Raw genomic sequence first — 14069 nt, 5'->3', positions numbered from 1 at the left:
AATGTACAAGCATTTTTACACTATTTTGAATTACTAGTTTATCCGTACCGTAGATATCTTCGCATTTAAAACAGGAATAGTGGGTATAAGAGCCTTAAGACTTAAAAAAAAAAAAAGGACCCTTCAGATTCCTCAAGTTAATTTTAAGAGCTGTCACTCATATTGCGAAAATAATTCAACTCTTATTATGAAAGTGTGGGTGGCTCTTAAAAGAGCCTTTGGGTTATCCTGTTGACTTTAATGACCCGCTTAGCCGCCAAAACCATAGAGAGTACGACCCTGGCGCTTCAGGGCATAAACCACATCCATAGCCGTTACAGTCTTTCGCTTGGCATGTTCAGTGTAAGTGACAGCATCGCGGATCACGTTCTCCAAGAACACCTTCAGCACTCCCCGGGTCTCTTCATAGATCAACCCCGAAATACGCTTCACTCCCCCGCGTCGAGCCAAGCGACGAATCGCTGGCTTGGTAATACCTTGGATGTTATCCCGAAGCACTTTACGATGGCGCTTGGCACCCCCCTTCCCCAAACCTTTGCCACCCTTACCGCGACCAGACATGGCGAAATCAAATCACACACAACTGACCCACTCCCAAGACGAGACATGAAGTCTTGGTATATTGTCTGCGTGGCGACCTGATTGAGAACTGAAAAGAAAGGGGGGGGCTTAGCCCGCCTCTCCCCCCTACCCCCACCCCAGGTGTCTGTTCCCTGCGGGAGTTACACTCCCCAAGGCTTTCTAGGAAAATAAAGACGGAGCCCCCTGTCCCCGGATTCCTATAACCGCGCCGCGCACACAGTTGGGATGCGGAGACTCATTATCAAGCCCTACCTCCGGGGATTGTAGTGGAGTCTCCCGTGTCCCTTGCTTAAAACAGCAGCCGCTTTCGAAGTCCGTTGCGGCTCGTCTCGCTGCCCTTCTGGTGCGTCTGCCCAGCGAGGGGCGCGCGTCTGCGGCTGTTTTGGGGTTGGAAATGCGCCTCTCTGATGAGTTTCAAGGATTTGGGGGCTGCGGCAAAATGTGACCAATCAGATTTCCTGACACATCACTTCTCTCCTTGGCCCGTCTCCACCGTTCGTCGCCATTTTCTACAGTTTGAGTAAGAGCGTGAGGCGGGTGGGGGGCTCCTCTGCGAGCCAGACAATGCGGCAGAGAGGCCACGGGGCGTGGTGCGGCTCTTCTGCCTTCATTTCACTCTGATTGACGTTTCTGCTTTGGTTGTTTTTGTAAATAAACACAGATTTTTCCATAAGTATGAGATTATGAGCGTTGCAATGAATGATCACTCGCAAATGCGACTATTCGGAGAACTAAACTCTATCTCCGTTCCAGCGAGGATGAGAAACCAAAGCTGTAAATTGAAAGTGGAAACAATTTTCCCACTTTTGGTTGGAAGGGGCAATGACTCCAGGTTCTGATATGATATGCAAATTACATATTTAGTCATCTTCATGGTTACAGTATAAGAATTATTTACAAACCTTTAGACTATTGAGAAACTTGGGTGAAAATAATTAAATTGTGAAAGAAAGAGCTAAGAAATATATCAGCCATTTCTAATTTGTCCTCTGCTGCCCTCTACTGGCTGTTTCAATTAATTAGTTTAAATCGTTGAGAATTTTAATGAGTCATCTTTCTGTTTTCACTTCCAATATTTTATCGTTGTCAATAGGATTACCTATGTGTTGAATACTGAATTGTTTTTCCCATCGAGAGAAAGAGAAGAAGGATATAGAAACTCAATGTATGATTTGTTTGAAAGATATTAAATATGAAAATATGGCTATAGACATGATTCACTTATTTGAAATATGTATACATTTTGATGTATGTTCAACATACTAATTTACTGCAACGAGACAGTGTCAATATATTTTGTGCTAGACCATATTTGTTAAAGGAATAAAGGCTGTGTGGAAGAGGTGGGGAAAAAAGATTGCAAATGCTAGTTTCTCTTAATTTCTCAAAAAAAGAAAGATGTGGCACATGACATGGAATTTCATAATATTAGCATGTCATGTACTTGAAATACACCCATCAGAAATGCTCATCTCTTAGTTTGCATGCACATTTTTTCCTTTCTCATTTAATTACACTATATTTGGTATTCCTATTTCTGATAAATCTCTCAAAAAACATTCTCGCCCTCCAGAGTGATTTTCATACAAATTTCCAGTGACAGGATTTACCACTTATACGTAAATGTTAATCAAAGACTTTATATTGCTTAATTTTAAATGAATGATATGCCTTCCATTTACTTAAATGGATGAAGAACCGGGATATCTGAATGTTATTCCCCTTTCTTAACTTGTTCTATGATGATAATTTTCATCTAGGAAACATATTCATCTCTGATATGCCAAAATAAGGAAATATATAACAGCTTTCAGTATAAGGTGGGTACACAACTGGATGAAAGACCATGTTCAGAGAGTAGTTACCAATAGTTCTCCCTCAGCTTGGGAGGATGCACTACAGAGTTCCCACATGGGTCAGTCCTGCATCTGTTCCTATTCAATATTTTCATTAATAACTTGAACAATGGAGTGGAGAGTGTGCTAATAAAATGTGCACATGACACCAAGCTGGGAGGGATTGCAAGCACTTTAGAGGAGAGGATTAGACTTCAAAATGACCTTGACAAACTAAAGAATTGGTCTGAGATGAAATCCAACACTTCACTTTTGAAGGGAAAATCTAATTCACAGCTACAAATTGGGGAATACTTGGCTAGGTGGTGGTACTGCAAAAAATGATCTGAGTGTTATAGTAGATCACAAATAGAATGTAAGTCAATGGTGGGTGGTCAGATGAAGGCAGCTAGGAGATGAAGGGAGTCAGCCAGTTGAATTTGCCAGCAGAGGGAGGTAGGGTTGTGGTTTTTGTTTTTTGTTCCCTTAAATTGCAGTTACTCTCCAAAGTAGAACCCGCCATGGGAGGAAAACTGTGTGTCACCAACACCACTTCTAGCTCTTCCCCTGCCTCCACTTGTAGGGGCGCTCTGCCAGACAGGCATCCTGATCTTCAAGGCTTCTGCCCAGGCCCTGGTGTATACTTACTGGGAATGCATCCTGCGTTGCCATGGCAATGAAAGCCAGGCAGGGGGAAACAACAGGTGTAAGAGGTGTCTGTTGGTGGAGTCCCTCAGGAATCAGGAAAGAAACCTGCAGGGGGAGATGTCTCATTTACATGTCATCCAGGAGCATGAGGACTTCATTGTCAGGATGCACATAGAGACACCTGGGATGGCGGATGCTAGCTGACTACAGCTAACTGCAGCAGCACCAGAGGAGGAAGGAGAACTGGCTGTGAGGAGGAGACAGGTTGCTGAACACCTTGAGTAGTAGACAGTTCTCCACCCTCCACCCGCATCCCCCATCCATTGAGGTAAAGAACCAGGATGCTGTACTGGCAACACGAGCAGACCTCAATGGCTGAGGAGGAGGAGCGATTTGTCCCCAATCCTGGGAGACTCATGGCTAAGGCTATGATTTAGTCATGGGTGTTTTTAGTAAAAGTCATGGACAAGTCATGGGCAATTAAAAAAATATTCATGCTCATGACCTGTCCATGATTTCTACTATAAATACCTCTGACTAAATCTTAGGATATCTGGGAGGCTCCAGGATGCTGCAGGTACTCGGGGTGGGGGCTTCCAGTATGCTACCACTGCTGCTCCAGAGAGGCGGGGGGAGAGCGGCCTACGCCCTACCACTGCTGCTCTGGGGAAGGGGGGTGGCCAAGGGTGCTGCTGCTGCTCCCAGGCTTCTGCTCCATGGCAGTGCCCAGGACCAGCTGCTGGGGGCAACCCGAGCAGTGGCTGGTGCAGCTGGACCTGGGGCCACCCCAGCTGGTCGGGCGGCCCTGGGGTCAGCTGCACCAGCTGCTGCAGAAGTCATGGAGGTCCCAGAAAATCATAGAATTGGTGACTTCCATGACCACCGTGAAAGATTCACAGCCTTACTCATAGTCATTACACCCATGAGGAGGAGGATAGAGTTCTGGTGGCTGGGGAATCCTTCTGAAGGAATGGATGCATCCATCTGCTGACCTGACATGATGTCCCAGGAAATGTGCTGCCTGCCTGGAGCTGCCATCCAAGACATCATGGAAAGGTTGCTGAGGCTCATCTGTCCCTCTGATCACTACCCCCTGTTGTTCATCAACATGGGCACTAATGATACTTCCTGGTGTGATCCTGAGCAGATCAGCAGTGATTATAGGGCTCTGGGATCTAAGGTGAAGGAGTCAGGGGTGCAAATGGTGTTTTCATTTATCCTCTCAGTTGTGGATAAGGCCCCAGGCATGAACACATAAATCTGGAGATGAATACATGGCTGCACAGATGGTGTCAACAAGATGGCTTTAGCTTCCTTGACCATGTGGCGTGGTTTCCGGCAGAAAGTTGGCTGGAAGAGATGGGGTCCACCTGACCAAGAAGGAGAAGAGCATCTTCACACACTGATTTGCCAATTTAGTAAGAAGAGCTAAAAACTAGGTTCAAAGTGTGCAGGTGACAAAAGCCCACAGGTAGGCATAAAAAAAAGTTAATATAGCAGAGGGTTAGATGTTGGTGAGAATATGGAAAATTGCAAAAGGCTCATAAAAGCAACAAGAGGAAAATCAGTGGGGGAATCTGCTCAACATCTTACATGTCTATACACAAATGCAAGGACTATGGGAATAAACAGGAAGAACTGGACGTGTTAGTATATGAAGTACATTATGACATTATTGGCATCACAGAGGCTTGGTGGGATAAGTCAGGATTTGATATTGGTAAAGAAGGATATAGTTTGTTCAAGGAGGACAGGCAGGATAAAAGGGAGGAGATGTTGCATTATACATCAAGAACATATACACTTGTTCTGAGGCACAGAAGGAAATGGGAGGCAAACCAGCTGAAAGTCTCCTGGTAAATATAAAAGGAGTAAAAAAGGAATGACATCATAGTAGGGATCTACTATAGACCACCAAATCAGGAAAAGGAGGTGGATGAGGCATTTCTAGAACAAATAATAGAAATATCCAAAACACAAGACCTATGGAATTTAACTACCCAGACATCTGCTGGGAAAGTAATATTACAAAATAGAAAATATCCAATAAGTTCTTGGAAGTACTGGGGTCAACCTTTTCTTTCAGAAAGCGGAGGAAGTAACCAGGGGAATTGCCATTTTAGACTTGATTCTGACAAACAGGAAATAATTGGTAGCAAATCTGAAGGTGGAAGGCAGTTTGATAGATTTAATGATTCTAAGGAAAGGAATAGTGAGAGCAGCAGAATCAGGCCAATGAAATACAAAATAGTAGACGAACAAACAGAGAGAACTGGTAGGCAAGCTACCATGGAAAGCAAATCCTAGGGGAAAAGAGAGTTCAGGAGAGCTGGCAGTTTCTCAAGGAGACAATAAAAACAGAGGTACAACTGTAAACTCTTTCAATGTGAAGTAAAAATGGACAAAATAGTATGGCTCCATCAGGAGCGCATTAATAACCTGAAAATCAAAAAGGAATCCTTGCAAAAGTGGACACATGGACAAATTACTCAGGAGGAATACAAAAGAATAACACAAGCAAGTGGGGGGAAAAAGCAAAACAGCTAAGGCACAAATTGAATTAGACCTAGCCAGGGACATAAAAGGCAATAAGAAGAAGTTCTTTAAATACACCAGCAGCAAAAGAAAGATATAGGACAGTGTAGTCTTTTACTCAGCAGGCAGGAGACCTAATAAGTGATTACATCAAGAAAATTGAGATGTTTAATGTCCATTTCCTTCAGTCTTCACTAAAAATAATAATGCTGACCAGATATTCAACACAATTAATATTCACAACAAGGGGGAAGTAATAGAAGACAAAATAGGGAAAGAACAGATTAAAGAATATTTAGATAAATCAGATGTATTCAAGTCATCAGGGACTCAAGAAATTCATCCTAGGGTACTGCACCAACTAACTGAAGCAATCTCAGAACCATTAGCAATTACACCTCTACCCTGATATAATGTGACCCGATATAACATGAATTTGGATATAATGCAGTAAAGCAGTGCTGGGGTTGGGGAGGTGTGCGCACTCTGGTGGATCAAAGCAAGCTCAATATAATGTGGTTTCACCTTTAACGCGGTAAAATTTTTTGGCTCCCGAGGACAGCGTTATATCGAGGTAGAGGTGTATATTCAAAAGCTCATGAAGGATGGATCCAGTTTCAGAAAACCATAGAAGGGCAAACACAGTACCTGTCTTTAAAAAAGGGGAACAGAGTAACCAGGCAATTATAGACGAATCAGCCTATCTTTGATACCCCGAAAGATCGTGGAACAAATTATTAATCAATTTATAAGCACCTGGAGGAGAATAGTCTTATAAGGAAGAGACAGCATGTATTTATCCAGAATACATTTGACTATAACAGGGTTAAAAAAAGAACAAGATAAATTCATGGAGGATAGGTCCATCAATGGCTATTTGCCAGGATGGACAGGGGTGGTGTCCCTACCCTCTGTTTGCCAGAATGTGGGTATGGGCGAGTGGGGATGGATCACTTGATGATTACCTGTTCTGTTCCCTCTGGGGCACCTGGCATTGGACACTGTTGGAACACAAGATGCTGGGGTAGATGGACCTTTAGTCTGAGTCAGTATGGCCCTTCTTATGTCCTAACAAATCATGCCAAACCAACCTAATTTCATTCTTTGACAGGAAATGCCATCCTAATGGATAGAGGGCAAGTGGTAGATGTGATCTAACTTGATTTTAGTAAGGCTTTTGACACAGTTCCACGTGACTTTCTCATAAGTAAATTAGGGAAACGTGGGCTGGATGACCTTACTATAAGGTGGGTTTACAACTGGTTGAAAGAACACACTCAAAGAGTAGATATCAGTGATTCACTTTTAAACTGTGAAGGTGTATCTAGTGGGGGTCCCACAGGGTTTAATACTGGGTCTGGTACTGTTCAGTGTTTTCATGAATTACTTGGATAATGGAGTGGAGAATATGTTTATAAAATTTGCATATGACACTAAGCTTGAAAGGGTTGCCAGCAGTTTGGAGGGTAGGATTAGAAAGAATTCAACATGACATGGACAAATTGAGAATTGGTCTGAAGTCTACAACATGAAATTCAATAAAGATAATTGCAAATACTATACTCAGGAATGAAAAATCAAACACACAACTATAAATTAGGGAATAATTGACTGTGTGGTGGTACTTCTGAAAAGAATTTGGGAGTTATGGTGGATCACAAATTGAATTTGAGTCAACAATGCAATGTAGTTTGTACAAAGGTTAATATCCTTATGGGTTGCATTAAGAGGAGTGTTATGTAAGACCCTGGGCGCTAATTATCTTGCTTCTCTCAGCACTGATAAAGCCTCAGCTTGAGTACTGTTTTCAGTTCTGAGCACCACACTTAGGAAAGATGTGAACAAATTCGAGAGAGTCCAGAAGAGAGTAACAAACAGGTAGAGGTTTAAAAAACTTGACGTATGACTAAAGGTTAAAAAAAACCCTGGGAATGTTTTTTTTCTTGAGAAAAGAAGACTGAGGAGGGAGCAGATGACTGTTGAAACATATTACGGGCTGTTATAAAGAGGATGGTGATCAATTGTTCTCCATGTTCACTGAAGGTGGACAAGAAGTAATGGGCTTAATCTGCAGCAAGGGAGATTTAGGTCAGATATTAAGAAAATAAATTCTAATTGTAATGATAGTTAAGCTCTAGAATAGGCTTCCAAGGGAGGTTGTGAAATCCCTGTCATTGGAAGTTTTAAAAAACAGGTTGGACAAACATCTGTCAGGGATAGTTAAGTCTATCTGGTCCTGCCTCAAGGAATGGGGCTGGACTTGATGACCTCTCAAAGTCCCTTCCAGCCTTACATTTCTATGATTCTATATATTTGTGTCTATGTATATTTAAGTCCAGTTCTTAATTTACAAAGCAGCTTTGGCAAAATAATGAAGTACTTCTTGTCACAACTAATATTCTAGATGTCCAAAATCTGAGGAAAAATGTATTTATACCTATATTAATATATTGTATACATCAGATTTCCAAAATAAATAAAATTTGTGCTGTGTTTTGCATCTGGGTCATAGTTCTGTCTAGTATCCCCTTCTGTCCCCCCATAAATCCAGATTGTTATTCAAATAAATTAAAATGAAGCACAAAGTAACTGCTGCTGACAATTTACAAATGCATATATCTTGGGCATTTCAAAATGGTCTGTGTCTTTGTTAGTGAATTGAACTGTTGGTAATTGGATACATTGGACTACACTAGTTTAAGTACTAATAGTGCAGTTTGTCCACAATAGACATGCTCTTTTGGGAGCAGTTTGCCACCATTAATTCTACTACTGTACTGTAATAGATGCCCTGTACTCTTGATACCTCTCTGTCCCACAGTTCCTGGAACAGTTTACGAAGCAGTTGTTTGTAGGAGATTCAAAAGGCCTTCTGGGAATCCGAGGCCTACCTGGAAGAGATAACATCACCAGGGCTGGTGCTAGGAAGTTTTGTGCCCTAGGCGAAACTTCCACTTTGTGGTCCCCACCTCCCCCCTCCTGCTCTGAGGCGTCCTGCCCCCTGCGGCATCCCCCCCGCCCCGGGAGCCGTGCAGCACCTCCCCACCCCAGCTCACCTCTGCTCTGTGTCCTCCCCGAGCAAGCCACCCCCCCTCTAATTCTCCTCCCCTCCCAGGTTTGCGGCGCCAAATAGCTGATTGGCACTGCAAGCCTGGGAGGCGGGAGAATTAGAGAGGGGGTGGCGTGCTCGGGTAAGACACACAGCAGAAATGAGCTGGGGGGGATAGCCCTGTGGCAGATCCCTCCCCCCCGCCCTGAGGCACCCCCGTGGCAGCTCCCCACTCCCCCAGCCCGGGGAGCTGTGTGGCACCTCCCTACCCCAGCTCACCTCTGCTCCGTGTCCTCCCCAAGCACGCCATCCCCACTCAAATTCTCCTCCCAGGCTTGCGGTGCCAAACAGCAGCGACCATGCGCTCGGGGAGGAACCGCTGTAAAAAAAAAATTGGGGGCATCGCTTTTTGGTGCCCCCAAATCTTGGTGCCGTAGGCAACTGTCTAGTTTGCCTTAATGGTAGCACCGGCCCTGAACGTCACATGCCTGAATTTCTTGGGAACCAATGCTATTTCCAGATCACTTTCCCTAAAGATAAGACAGGTGAATATTTATGCAGTTTTCTCAGTGAGCAGAATTTCTGCTAGAGATTTTGTAAGGCATTTGTGAGGCATCTTCAGACCTCAGGGATGGTATTTCAGTGGTAAATGTGATGAGCTAGATATTGAGACCAGCAGTTCACTGATTTATTGTTGCAAACTCCTTACTCCTACTTCTGGAGCAACTGGCTCTGTGCAGTACTTGACCAGTATGTTCACTAGATGGGACACCTGTCTTGTGTCCTGATCACTGCTATAGGCTGGTGACATTGAGTTTTTCTCAAATCCTGGGACAAGTAGCTGTGAATGAATAATGTCAGAATGATACATTAAACATTTGTATACCTTTGTGCTGAGCTACCCTTATATTTTGCAGCCTATGTTGATGAGGGCACTGTTCACTCATCAAACTTTCACTCTAATGCAAAACTTGGACAGTGACCTCATATACTATTGGATCAATTATATCAACACATCTGATTACCACACAGTGAAAGCATTTTGGAAGTTATTCTGCCTTAACACTGCTGATGTCACTGTTAATATTTTTTGTGATAAAGTGGGAATTTTCTATAATATTTATATGACATGTATATATGTCTCAGTTTATCCTTTATGCTGCATGTTACCTAGTGGTGGAAAAGGTCTGTTTGCTCTTGGGGCAGACTAAGACACAGGTGTGAATGGCACCTACCTGTCTGGGTCAAGTGGGCTTCAATCCCCACATCAGTGGAACATTTGAGAAGACAATGGCAAATCTAGTAGCCAGGACATTGACACCTAGAAATCAATGACCCCGAGGGATATGGACTTCCTCACCTCCCCTCCCAGCTTGAGACAGGTAAGGGTGGGCTGCAGGAAGCAGTCAGGACACACATCTGGGAATCTGATGAAGGAGGCCAGATGGACAGAAAGACAGAGCTTGAACAAAAGGGTTCACTACAGCGTGGTTGGGCTCCAGCTACCTAGAAAAAATATGTTTTAACTTTAATTTCTCTATGCTAACCTAAGGACTTCCTATGCTGTGTTCCAGATGGCTAATTAACCCTTCTGTTTTGACAACATTGCATGATGTCACTACAAATGCTTGCTGAGGTGCATTGATCCCTAGAGAATGTACAAGTTTCATGTCTGAGTGGGACTAGCTGAACAGAGTTCACCGTGTGAAGCAGGAGTACTGAAGGTCCAGAGGTCCAGTCTAAGGAGGCAGTGAAGCCACAGAGGGTCTGCCCAATGGAAGAAGTTCCTCCTAGAGAATGTTCCAAAGCAGGGGGCATATATCATGTGGATCCATGACAGTTTTACATTAGACTGGAAGTTTAATGAAGTCGGGGTGTGTATTGTTTTTTTGCAATCTGGTGGCAATGGAAGTGAAAAAAAAGGGCATGGAGTGCATCTTTGATGGCATTGCAGGCAGTGTGAAAGTGAAAGGAAGCCACAAGTCTGTCACTAACTTTTTATTGCCATTTTAAAAAAAGTTTTGGGTGGATGAAATGTATCATGCCATATTCTGTATTGCCACTAAATATAGTATTTGTTTTCTAATTTACTAGATTTTTTAATGTAGCTTTGGTGTACCTCAGTGGATAGGACCACAGAATCTGGAAAAAGGGAGATGCACCTGCCTGGGAATCAGAGGGGAACAATGAGATGCAGAAGCTGCTTCTAACTATGCTGACCCTCCCGAGGAGTGTGAGCTGCTGTGATATGCCTCAGTAAATAATTTGTCTACAGCATTTTATCCCCACTAACGAGTTACTGAATATAAGTACTATTCTCCATGTGTAACAGTGATGACATAACCTGTCAGCTGAAGGAAACCTCTATGAAGGAGCTTTGGTCATCACTCATATCACCATACACTCCATAGCCTCTCATGGAATTCTGGAACCTGAATACAGCATTTGCCTGCAGTACACTGCCCTTTCATCTCGGTCCCTTCTCCCTGCCAGTATGAACATACCTCTCAACCTTCCAACAGGTCAGTGTGGGAAAAGTGTGACACTCACTGCCTTGGCTGATGGTAGGGAGTGAACTGATGACCTCAGGAGCTAAAAGCATACATTTTTACATTTTGTGTTACAGAGTCCAACTTTTTAGTAGGCAACTGTCACAGAGTCCCTAGTTCCATGGCTGGGGACCCAAAGGGGACGCATCACACACATGCTGAATAGTGGGTTATACAGGAAAAATGTATGACGACTGAAATGTAAAATTATGCGTATGTCAGTGGTTTACAGCATAATTTACAGAGTATCATAGTTTTAAAGTACTCAATCTGTTTTAAGGATGTCTTCTCATAACGTGCATCATATGCAACTGTACCCTTACTTCATATAGACCAGCAGCAGGTTTAAATCCCTTGCTTAAACTCTTACTACCTGAGGTGCAAGATTAAATGTGAGCATCATTGTACACTAGCCACTGGAGGGGCCTTAACACACGTTTCATCAGTGGGTTACACAGCTATTCATTCGTCATCAGTAGAACATTGGTGACCAAGAATCCTGAATTCTATCTTAGGCTCTGGGAGAGGAGTGTAGTTTGTAGTGATTAGAAATAGGGTAACCAAAACTGCTTTATGTTACCTTTAAAGGTAATGGATAACCCAAGGGCCTTGTCTACACTAGAAAATTAGGTTGGTTTTCCTACATTGGTCAGGGGTGTGAAAAATCCACACCCCCTGAGCAGCAAACTTAAACCAATCTAAGTTCCTGTGTAGACAGCTCTAGGTCAGTAGAAGAATTCTTCTGTCAATCTATCACCTCTTGGGGAGGTGGATTACCTATGTCAATGGGAAAATCCCTCCTGTCACAGTAGGTAGTGTCTACACTGAAGTGCTGCAGCAGCACCACTGTGCCAAGCTGGTCTCCTGCCATATTTACTATTCTTTCTACACATCAGGATGTTTTTTTCCCTGCAACCTCAATAAGGCTTCTTTAAGATACAGTCAGCTCTCCTGGACTCCTTTCCCCCTCATGTTATTCTTCCAGGGGATCCTGCCACATCAGTTCCCTGAGAGAGTCAAAGTCTGCTTTTCTGAAGTCCAGGGTCCGTATTCTGCTGCTCTTCTTTCTTCCTTGTGTCAGGATTCTGAACTCAACCATCTCATGGTCACTACTGCTCAGGTTTGCATCCACTTTTGCTTCCCCTACTAATTCTTCCCGGTTTGTGAGCAGCAGGTCTAGAAGAGCTTTGCCCCAGTTGGTTCCTCCAGCACTTGCACCAGGAAATTGTCCCCTACACTTTCCAAAAACTTCCTGGATTGTCTGTGCACCGCTCTATTGCTCTTCCAGCAGATATCAGGGTGATTAAAGTCTCCCATGAGAACCAGGGCCTGTGATCTAGTAACAACATCCCCTTGGTCTGGTGGTCTATAGCAGACTTCCACCACGATATCACACTTGTTCCTCACACTTCTAAACTTAATCCAGAGACTCTCCATTTTTTCTGCAGTTTCATACCAGAGCTCTGAGCAGTCATACTTCTCTCTTACATACAATGCAACTCCCGCACCTCTTCTGCCCTGCCTGTCCTTCCTGAAAAGTTTATATCCATCCATGACAGTACTCCAGTCATGTGAGTTAACCCACTAAATCTCTGTTATTCTAATCCCATCGTAGTTCCTTGACTGTGCCAGGACTTCCAGTTCTCTCTGCTTGTTTCCCAGGATTCTTGCATTTGTGTATAGGCACTTAAGATAACTCCTGATTGTCCGTCTTTCTCAGTCTGAGACAGGAGTCCTCCCTCTCGCATTCTCCTGCTTGTGCTTCCTCCTGGTATTCTTTTTCCCCACTTACCTCAGGGCTTTGGTCTCTTCCCCAGTGAACCTAGTTTAAAGCCTCCTCACTAGGTTAGCCAGCCTGCTTGCAAAGATGCTCTTCCTCTCTTCGTTAGGTGGAGCCCATCTCTGCCTAGCACTCCTTCTTGGAACCACCATCCCATGGTCGAAGAATCCAAAGCCTTCTCTCTGACACCACCTGCGTAGCCATTCGTTGACTTCCACAATTCGACGGTCTCTATCCAGGCCTTTTCCCTGTACAGGGAGGATGGACAAGACCACCACTGTGCCTCAAAACTCCTTTATATCCTTCTTCCCGAGAGCCACATAGTCTGCAATGATCCGCTCAGGTCATTCTTGGTAGTATCATGGTGCCCACAGGGAGAAGCTGGAAGGGGTAGCGATCTGAAGGCTTGATGAGTCTTGGCGTGTCTCTGTCACATCATGAATCCTAGCGCTGCCAAGCAGCAGACCTCTCAGTTTCTCAGTTGGTGGCAGCAGATAAATGACTCAGTCCCCTGAGGAGGGAGTCTCTGACACCACACCCACCTCCTTCTCTTGGGAGCGGAGGTTGTGGGAACCCCCAACCCTAGGATAGTGCATCTCATGCCTTTCAGTCGGTGGAGTCTCCTTCTGCTCCCTTCGCTCAGAAGATCATCTAGTCCACTCTCCGCATTAGTACCTATGGAGTGAGAACATGGCAAATGGTTGCTTACCTGTATCTCCATTGCTGGTACATGGACACTCCTTTTTCTTCTTCTGGAGGTCACCTGCTGCCAAATTTCTTCATTTGTCTCTCTGTCCCCCTCTGCATAGCCTGCTCCGATTCTTCAGAATGTTGTGGTCATAGAAGCATATCCTGACATCTGTCCAGGAAATCTTCATTTTCTCTTATGCAACGCAGGGTCGACACTGTTTCTCTAGACCTTGAACCTCTCTTCCAATACATGCTCATAACTGCTGCGGCGATCTGAGCGGGCTCCATGTTTGCCGTGGTATGGAGTCTGCGCGGAAAAAAGGCTTGAAACGATTCTCAGCCATTGCTTTCACTGAGGGAGGGGGCCTGACAACATGTACCCAGAACCACCTGCGACAATG

The 14069-nt window shown here is 44.1% G+C and overlaps 1 pseudogene; it reads right to left on the bottom strand.

Annotated features, from left to right (window-relative positions):
* Nucleotides 1–208: 208 nt before the first annotated feature.
* LOC115644272 overlaps nucleotides 209–14069 on the bottom strand; it is a 44338-nt pseudogene continuing 30477 nt past the window's right edge.

The sequence above is a fragment of the Gopherus evgoodei genome, chromosome 1, assembly GCF_007399415.2.
Source record: "Gopherus evgoodei ecotype Sinaloan lineage chromosome 1, rGopEvg1_v1.p, whole genome shotgun sequence".
In the NCBI taxonomy this organism is placed as follows: Eukaryota; Metazoa; Chordata; order Testudines; family Testudinidae; genus Gopherus; species Gopherus evgoodei.
Note: the sequence above shows the minus strand (reverse complement) of the source record. Positions and strands in the feature narration are given on the sequence as shown.